A 10,184-nucleotide genomic window follows, 5' to 3' on the forward strand; every position below is an offset into this window, starting at 1 on the left:
GATTATGTGTTTATATGAATGAGAGAATCTATGCTCATTTACTTGCAGGCTCATTTACTTGCCCCCTTCGAAGGATGGGGCTAGTGTAGATGAGCCCCAAGTGCAGCAAGTAAATACATTCCAGAATTAACTTGAATGCCTCACTTCATCTCAGCTTTGGCAGCAAATGTTAGGAGAAAGGGAACTGGGGACAAGTCAAATAAATTATTTGAAAAACATATACACTTTTGCTGAGACTGGGGAACCAAACAGCAACTGATACATTTGTCATATGTCCTCTGAAGCCAGCACCACCAAGTACCTCCATCTCAAGGTTACAAAGGCATGGGTAAGTGTACAAGGTCCTGCAGTCTCAACATGTCTGACACTGTTCACAGCCATCATTTAGTACTTTTAATGCAAAGTTCAGCAAAAAAATGCACCAGGCAGAAATTAAGCAGTACACTCATATCCAAAGCTCACAAGCTGGCTGCATGTGCTGCTGGGTATAGTTTATTTATTCAGTTAATTCCAACTTGTGTTTTCCTCTTTTACCACCTAAAAAAAGCTGGGGCTGGGCTTTTACCACCTAAAAAAAGCCAAGGCAGGGGTAAAAATGAACTTGGGCTGACAGGCCAAAAGTTTGTTGCAAAGACAAGATTAGGTCTTAGACCTGTAGAGCTATAGAATATTATATGATTTGTCATAGCTGACCTCAGTGAGCAGAGATGACTTACAAGGTGCAGGGTTTAAGTGTGGCAGATGGCCACAAACTAGCAGCTCTCAAGAATGTAGAATCTATTGAAAAGAAAAAGGCTTGCACAGCTCCTGGAAAAGGACATTTTCCCCTCTGCAGGGACTGAAAACTCTAATCTTATTTACATTTCTCATAGAAGCAACACAACTCTCAGTACTAACTCTCCAGCTAGTCTCGCAGTCTTACTGACATCTGAGGCCGTGCCACACAGATGAATAATAGCAGATTCTATGGATATGAACTTGGACATTGCCCACACAGGCGCTTTCTGCCCACTGTATATTGGGAACTCTTTAGAAGCAGCTATCGGAGTAGTAAACTCCAAATCCAATATCTGGTGCACTCTGATTGTTAGAATTCTTAGGCTCCTTCTGTGAAAGAGTGCCAGTCATCTGCCTTCTTGATCAGTGGTGACTCATCTTTTCTATGAAATAAAACTGAATAAAGGCGAAACAATGAGCACAGAAAGCAGAATGGTGTGAAACATGGAGGACCAGATGAGCTGTTAGGAAGGCACTGATGAGGTAAGAGGTACTATGGTGAATTATAGGCTATAGTTTAAGACCTGCTGCAGAGAGCTGCTTAGGAATTTCTGTGGAACACGCTGATACATCACAAACAAAACTTTTCACAGAAATATACCTCGTTAAATGAATGTTACAATAGGTTTCGCCAGTCCAGGATGGAATTTCTGTTCAAAAGAGCACAGGTATAGGATAGCCAATTATGTGGCAGATAGAACAGATAAGACCCACGTTTATGTTGTCAGTCTGAACCGGGTGGATTAAGGACTTGAATCTGGAAAATTCCACCAAGCTCTTGCTTTTCTGGGATCTACTCCTCTCATTTTCTGTCCAAAAGGGTCTCATGTTTGTCCTGCTTCAGAACAAGAAAAATAGAACATGTGAAAATTTTCATGGGCAGGAAACTCTTTTCCTGCCCAGCTCTACTAATGTCACATTAAATAAATCCCAAAGGTGTATGTTTATTGCTGCAAGAAAACAAACAAACAAAAAAAAGATCCATCATGTCAAAATACACATCAGAAAGGTGATGGGAAAGCATATAATATCCTTGTTTCTCAGCCTGGTTTCCATAGAGCAGTATGCGTAATGCTGACATTAAAAGTAATATGGTTTCTTCAAAAATTATATTAGCATTTAAATATTGTATATCAGAGTTAAAAATGTATGTTTCAACTGATGTTATTTTATATACATAACCTTTCCAGGCACTCACACTAATGCTTGTTGCAATAAAAATGAAGTCTGTGCTTCTATAAATTCGCTCTAAAGCACTGTTACTTGGAGTGCTAGAAGATGGTAGCTTTGAATCATGTTCATTTTAGCATTACTGCTATTCTGCATTCCTCTATTTATATTGCCTTTTGAAGGAAATACTTTCAACTGCTAGTGAGAGATGAACAAATGGTCCCAGTTGAAATCCAGTCAGAGTCTGGTGATCGGACCTTTAACTCAGAGCTTCATTTGCTCAGATAACTTTGTTCCAGAGACTTCAGTTCAATTCCTGGGGACATTAATAAGGTCAGGAACCTCGAGCGTAGTAACAAGAAATGGAGTATTTGGATTATGATGAGCCTTTACCATGGTGTTATTTCTCTTTGCAGCTGTTCCAAAGGGAAGGAATTAAAGAAGTTCTATGCAGTGAAGGTGGCTCACCCTATACAATAGATCACAGATTGGGACTGACAGGGCTCATTGAGACAAGAAGTCAAAGGGCAACACTGTCATCTCCATCAATAGTATCACATAGTGTCAGGGGATCACAACTGCAATATAACTCCATACAGCAGGGCAAATAAGGAAATGGATAAGAAAAATATAGCAGATATCTAGGATGGAAAAAGCCCCTAAAATCAAAGGTAGATGATAATTATTGGTTGCATCTTTTCCCCACATCAGAATGTAATTCAATTTATTTTTTTTTCTCATTCCATCTTTTCTGTGTTAGGGATTAATATAATAAGGCATTGAAAGAAAGAAATAAAAGGGCAAAAACATCATGTCATCCTTCCACAAAAGGATCCATTTTACATTATTTCTTCCTCAGTGGAATGTATGTACTTTGCTTGTGCTTAATACCACCATTCAATATGTCTCCTTGTTCAGGATTAATTACCTGGAATAATGTAGATGAGCTGTTAGGGTAGGATGAAAAGCCCTGTGGGTTTAGGAAATATGCAAAAAACACAACTTTAGGTGCGACTGCTTTTTTTTACAAAATGCTTCCATGAAAATCCTTGAAGAAAATGCTAGCTGAGAGGATATATCTTCTGGCAATTCATAAGCATCTGAATGGTTACTGCACAGAACATACAAATTACAAGTGAAAACAGGAGCAGTATAAGTTTTAAGGACAAAAAAAAAGTCTTTGTTCAGTTTAATATCTGAAGTTACATTATTTTAAGGCAATGCGGTACAGAGTAATTCCTGTAAAGAAAAACACCATCATCACCAGCAATCATATTCTTTCTTGGGATAGTCTACATGGCAGGAGCTATTTTGGGATACTGTGGTATCCTGAAATAGGTGCCCCGCATCTATGAAATACTCCCATCATTTTGAAATATTTTTCAAAATAATAGGCATACTATTTCGATATTCCGGCACACCTCATCACAGGAGGAGCAAGGGATTCCACAAAATAATATTTTATTTCAACATGCGGAGCCGTTTAGACAGAGCCACATGCCAAAATAGCCTATTTTGAAATTGACTCAAAATAAGCTAAGCAATTTCTGTACCACCAATTGCGTAGCTTATTTCAAGTTTAAGCTGTCAGGTAGACATAGACATGGTGACCTGCTGCTCTATTTTTGATCATTCTCTCTAACTCACAAACATATACACATATCCACACTTTCCCAAAGCACCAAATTGCACTACGACTGTCCTTAATTATAGACTGCTGTATATTTTTTCTTTTAATACAGAAAGTAAGTAAACCTCTGTTTCTGTTTTGCAACTCTGAACCAAACCCTTACTCCTTTTGAATTGTGGCAACGTTTCACCAAGCAAATACACCACAATGTGGCCTACAGCATAGTCCCCTAAATATACGTCAACTACACCTTCATGCTCCCACCCATACCCAGCAGCCAAGAATGTCAAAAGTTGGTACCTATTAATGGTTTCGTTTTGCAATACACAGCGACTCAGATCTGCAGGTGTTCCTTCACTTGCTACAATAAATATTTAGACCATTTAAGTAGCTCCCCATTAGAATTTTACTCCTACAGATTTCCACTCTTTCCTACAGGAAAATCACATAACTCTTACTCACTGTGATGTGTGGTGCTGGTTCATGATTCCTTTCATGCTCATATTAGAAATTTTCTTTTTCATATTATAAGCCTATTTCAAACTAATTCAAAGATAACTGAAACTGTCCAGGCATAAAGGACCTTTCATTAATATCTCTAAGATGTTAATAAGAGAAATAGTGAAAGACTGCGGAGAGTCTCTGAGCAGAGTAACTGACTGTAGGACCAACTGCTTACTTGAGAGAATCCAAACAGCATGAATATGACCCTGTCTGGCCTGTAATATTCAGATTCCAAATTACTTGGGGCCACTCACTGCCATTTCCTTTCTGCAGCCTTTTATTTTCTGGCCCCCATTTCCTCTTTTCCACTTGCCAGCACAGTCTGTTCCAGTTCCATACTTTCTGTCCTATCTCTCAATACTATCCTGGTTCCCAGTTCACCCAGCCCTGATCCTTCTGCGTCACATCCTCCCCACACCTCAGCTGTGTCTACACGTGCACGCGACTTCGAAGTAGCGGCACTAACATCGAAATAGCACCCGTCGCGGCTACACGTGTTGGGCGCTATTTCGAAGTTAACTTCGACATTAGGCGGCGAGATGTCGAAGTCGCTAACCTCATGAGGGGATCGGAATAGCGCCCTACTTCGACGTTCAACGTCGAAGTAGGAACCGTGTAGATGATCCACGTCCCGTAACGTCAAAATTGTGGGGTCCTTCATGGCAGCCGTCAGCTGTGGGGTTGAGAGACGCTGTCTCTCCAGCCCGTGTGGGGCTCTATGGTCACCGTGTGCAGCAGCCCTTAGCCCAGGGCTTCTGGCTGCTGCTGCTGCAGCGGGGGATTCATGCTGCATGCACAGGGTCTGCAACTCGTTGTCGGCTCTGTGTATCTTGTGCTGTTTAGTGCAAGTGTGTCTGGGAGGGGCCCTTTAAGGGAGCGGCTGGCTGTTGAGTCCGCCCTGTGACCCTGTCTGCAGCTGTGCCTGGCACCCTTATTTCGATGTGTGCTACTGTGGCGTGTAGACGTTCCCTCGCTGCGCCTATTTCGATGTGGTGCTGCGCAACGTCGATGTTGAACATCGACGTTGCCAGCCCTGGAGGACGTGTAGACGTTATTCATCGAAATAGCCTATTTCGATGTCGCCACATCGAAATAGGCTACTTCGATGTAGGCTTCACGTGTAGACGTAGCCCTCTTCTGGTTAGCTTTTGGTGTTTTTGTTGTTGTTTGATTGGTTGGTTTTAGTGTTCTCCCCAGACATACTGTACCCAAGTGAGTTACATTTTAAAAGGAAATCTCCCTGGGCTTCTGGGTCATGTGCAGGGTTTCCTGTAAGCTGAGCACTTGGGTGACCACCCAGGAGAGATTCAGGTGCTGCCCATCTGATTAGCATAGCACCCACAGCCACCCACAATAGGCAGCATGTGTTTCTATTGGTGGTGCACATCCACACATACTTCAGCGGACATAACAAAATTTTTTCTACCAATGGATGGAAAACGTTAGTGGGAACGCTGGTCGTATGATAAGAAGCTGAAAAGTATGCAAGGAAATGAGAGTTTAGCACTGGAGAACTAAAAGTGAGGCAAGGGTGAATGGCAAACCAGTGCTGGTTTTATGAGGGACAGGGCAGACTCCCAACAAGAGACTGGGGCAAGACTCTCTGTGTCAGACTCAATGCATATGCCTCAGGTTGACATGGGGAGCGAACAAGAGTGGAACATGTGGCCTTTTTAATTATCATTTACTACTTATAACCTGAAGCAGAAGATGAAAGACGCTTTCTTTATGTGAAGGAAGAAAAGTCAATTTGAATAAATGTTATGGCAACAATGGTGAATGCAGGACTCGTACAGCTGACGGGGGGGAAAAAACAGACAAGCCAAGCTATAAAACACCCGTTCTTTTTAAGATGAGCAAAAAGAATAAAGAGAACCTAGCTAACTAAATTCAGGAGTAATTCCATAGCCCATTGCAGGCTCCAGCAGAGAACTTTGTATAAAGTAGGAAATGCAGCATATGATTAATCACTGGATTATTAACTCCATTGCTGAATGCACTACTATTAGAAGAGTTGATATATTTGGAATAATACTGGTGCTGTCTGGGCTCCCTCTGGTGGCAAATTTTATTTATGAAGGGTCTGTGGGTTCTTTTCTTCCTTTCTCCATCTCTGGTCCTTTGTAGTCTTGTAAATTGAGGTTGTTGCTTATTTTCTAGGCTTGCTAGGGTCTGAGTGTTCAAGATCTGTGGCCTTTTCTTGTCAATAAACTTTAACTTTGGGGGCTGAGGTAATAGCAGTAACTGGTGCTCCTGTTCCAATAGTCTAATAAATGTCTACATTTCAGCTTGGTAGTGACTGTATGTCATTCAGGAAGCAGGCAATATGCAATTACTGCCAGCTTGCCAGCCCCCTGAATAGCAGACAATCTTTACCATGCTAAAATCAAGACATCTATTAACATATTTGAGCTCCAGCACTGGTTACTGTAGGACTGTCACTTTCATAAAATATTAATCCAAAATACATCTGCTATTTCCATTGCATTTTTTCATCTTGGTTTGGAGATTAAAAACAAGTTTCTGGCGATCAACATTTACATTTTTGTATCTTTAAAGGAAATTATTTTCTTTTTCATTTCAAATATGCAGTTATTCCTCATACCTATGTTAAAATTTAAAAGTTTATATCTTTAATCATTTATATTCCACTCCCATTTCTGACAGGACTAAGTGCATTCTTAGGGTACAATGCAATTTTGGATTTATTGCTTTTGCTTTAAAAATAAAACAAAAACATATTTCCTTTCTCATGCTTATCACTTGCAAGTCTTTCACTTCCTTCCTCTCTGTCCAAATTCAAAGTCCCTAAGTGAATGTAGAGCTCAGGAAAATGGGGAGCTGCATCAGGCCAGATGAGGTTCTTCTCCTGCTCTTCCTAGATTCTTCAGTCCCACTGACTCTGCCAGAGGAGCTATCATCCTGTATCTGACAGATTGACCTCATAATAAATTCTTCAGGTTCCTGGAAACAGTTGGAGAAGAGCAGGAGATTATCACTACCTTCCCGATTAGCCAAAGAGTGTTTCTGATATTTTCCAAGGAAATGACTAGAAACAATTGGTAACAGAATACTATTGTCATAAGATTTGTCAAAAGTCACATAAAAAGGTACTTTTCAGCCTAAAAAAACCTGTGTTTAGTGGCAAAAATATCAGAATTATGTCTTTCATCTGAATTTGCTTGTGTGAGGGTGCATAGGCCTCATACTGAACTTGTATCGCTTGTACTTGCCAAGGGACCCACCCATGAAGCTCCTGACTGGGAGATGTCCAGCTACCCTGGATGCACCAATTAAAGAAGGACAAGAAGTTATCTGAGCAACTCTGTGAGTCCTTGCCTGGCTGCTACTCTGAACCCTTCCTACTTACCTCGCTCCTCACCTGTTCCTGCCCTCTTTATTCCAGACCTTTGTGCATTCCAGCTCCCTCTCTCCTACATGCTGCTCTTATGCCCTATCCCTGAAGTTCATGCTCATTCTCGTCTTTGGCTTGCACTTCCCTCGGGCTCTAGTTCCAGGTTCCTGACTCTAACCATTAGGCCGAATGTCAGTAGTAGGTAGCTTTAGCAAAAATACCTGGATTAGTGTATGAGCGTTTCATAAGTGACATGATTTGTTTTGAGGCTTTAGCTTGGAAAGACACTGAACCTCACATTGGGGTGTATCCTTTTGTCAGAATGCACTTATGCGAGTACAGTACTTAACCTTACATCTCCTCCTGAGTCCAAATTACTCTAATGCGATAAGGATGTATGTAAGAAATTCCCTGAATGGGGCTGGTTTCCTGAATAAGGGCCTGACTTAATTTCTTACTTTCACAGAGGTCTGCAGTGGAACCAGTGCACCAAGCTCTAACTCATTGGTTTTCAAGAGATTAAAAAAAAAAAATCCACTGAGCATTATACACCACTGGTGTAATATGTTTTGTTGTTAAAGTTCCTCTATAATTAATACTGATGTACTCTAGAATAAATATTTTAATTAAAAATGTAATGTTACTGAGTAATAGAATGTGACAAAGAGTTTGAATCATTGGGCTCTCATTGGTTTAATAAATTTTCAGCCCCAAAAAAGGAACTGCAGAGAGAGACTGAAAAGCAGATTTACAAGTATTACAGTATTCACTTGAGAAGCACGAAAGAATATCTTTTCAGACCAGCAGCCCCAATTTTTTATGGGTCAGGTTAAGCCCCATAAGGCCTAGACCTGAAACCTTTCTCTTGCAAGTAACAGTACTGATATCAATCAAACCTATCTGCATGAATAAAGATGAATAAAGATGTGTGGAAGATTGCTCCCCTAACCTGTTCCCCTGATTCTTTTTCTGGTGGAATTGGAATCCAGAGATGTAAGTCAAAGAGGGTTACTAGGTCTGCTAATTTGCATGCCAGACCTGAGGTGAGGCAGTAAACCTGAACAGTTAAAAATAAAAGTGTTAATCAAAACTGCAACTTGAAAGGTTTGGTTAACTTTGAAAAAGTAAAGTGCATATCGTTGCTTTTCTTGATATTCCCTGGAACCAGAAATTAAAGTGTCAAAATACACAAGCCCATCCTTATGAGATTTCTAGCCAAAGTTTTTTTTTTCTTCAAAATCTTGAGTCATGTTCACCTAAGCATCCAAATATTTGACTGAATGTCTGAATTTTTGAGGGTCTCCTTAGTTCTAGAGTTCTCAAACTTCACTACGCTGTGACCCACTTCTGACAAGAAGAATTCCTACATGACTCCAGGAGGAGGGACTGAACCCTGAGATCCACCGCCCTGGACAGGAAGGCTAAAGCTGAAGTCCAAGGGCTTCAGCCTCAGGCAGGTGGCCTGTATTCTGAACCCCATCAGCCAGGGCTGAAAACCTCAGGCTTTGGTCCCTGACCCCAGCAAATCTAAGACAGCCCTGGCAACCCCAATAAAATGAAGTCATGACCCACTTTGGGGTCAATATATTTGCAGAAGGGGGTCTCAGGGCAGTGACATTTCAGAACTTGAGAAATAAGGAGACTTAAAATTCAAATGTTCAGTCAAATATTTGTATGCTTGGGTGAACATAATCCAAGAATTTCATTGTCCCTGGTGAACTGTGGAGAATACATATGCTGTCATTTTGTTGGATTACAGTAGTCTTATATTTTGTACTGCAATACGTAAAGGTCAATTGATTTGTGATACTGACAGTCATAGAGAAAGAAAATGTAGTGGCTGAAGTTGGGATATGTAACCCCTATCCCTTCTCCAGAAGGAAGCAGTTGCAGAAACCAATTAGCAGAAGTAAGCACGCCAGCATTACATGGCATCAAAAAGGGGTTTCTCAAACTGCATTGTGACCCAGACCATTTTTAAACAATCTTACCTTCTTTTTGAGCGACTGTAGGACCAACTGCTTACTTGAGAGAATCCAAACAGCATGAATATGACCCTGTCTGGCCTATAATATTCAGATTCCAAATTACTTGGGACCACTCACTGCCATTTCCTTTCTGCAGCCTTTTATCTTCTGGCCCTCATTTCCTCCTTTCCACTTGCCAGCACAGTCTGTTCCAGTTCCGTACTTTCTGTCCTATCTCTCAATACTATCCTGGTTCCCAGTTCACCCAGCCCTGATCCTTCTGTGTCACATCCTCCCCACACCTCTTCTGGTTAGCTTTTGGTGTTTTTATTGTTGTTTGATTGGTTGGTTTTAGTGTTCTCCCCAGACATACTGTACCCAAGTGAGTTACATTTTAAAAGGAAATCTCCCTGGGCTTCTGGGTCATGTGCAGGGTTTCCTGTAAGCTGAGCACTTGGGTGACCACCCAGGAGAGATTCAGGTGCTGCCCATCTGATTAGCATAGCACCCACAGCCACCCACAATACGCAGCATGTGTTTCTATTGGTGGTGCACATCCACACATGCTTCAGCGGACATAACAAAATTTATTCTACCAATGGATGGAAAACGTTAGTGGGAACGCTGGTCGTATGATAAGAAGCTGAAAAGTATGCAAGGAAATGAGAGTTTAGCACTGGAGAACTAAAAGTGAGGCAAGGGTGAATGGCAAACCAGTGCTGGTTTTATGAGGGACAGGGCAGACTCCCAACAAGAGACTGGGGCAAGACTCTCTGTGTCA

This window comes from Carettochelys insculpta, chromosome 1, assembly GCF_033958435.1.
Source record: "Carettochelys insculpta isolate YL-2023 chromosome 1, ASM3395843v1, whole genome shotgun sequence".
Classification (NCBI taxonomy): Eukaryota; Metazoa; Chordata; order Testudines; family Carettochelyidae; genus Carettochelys; species Carettochelys insculpta.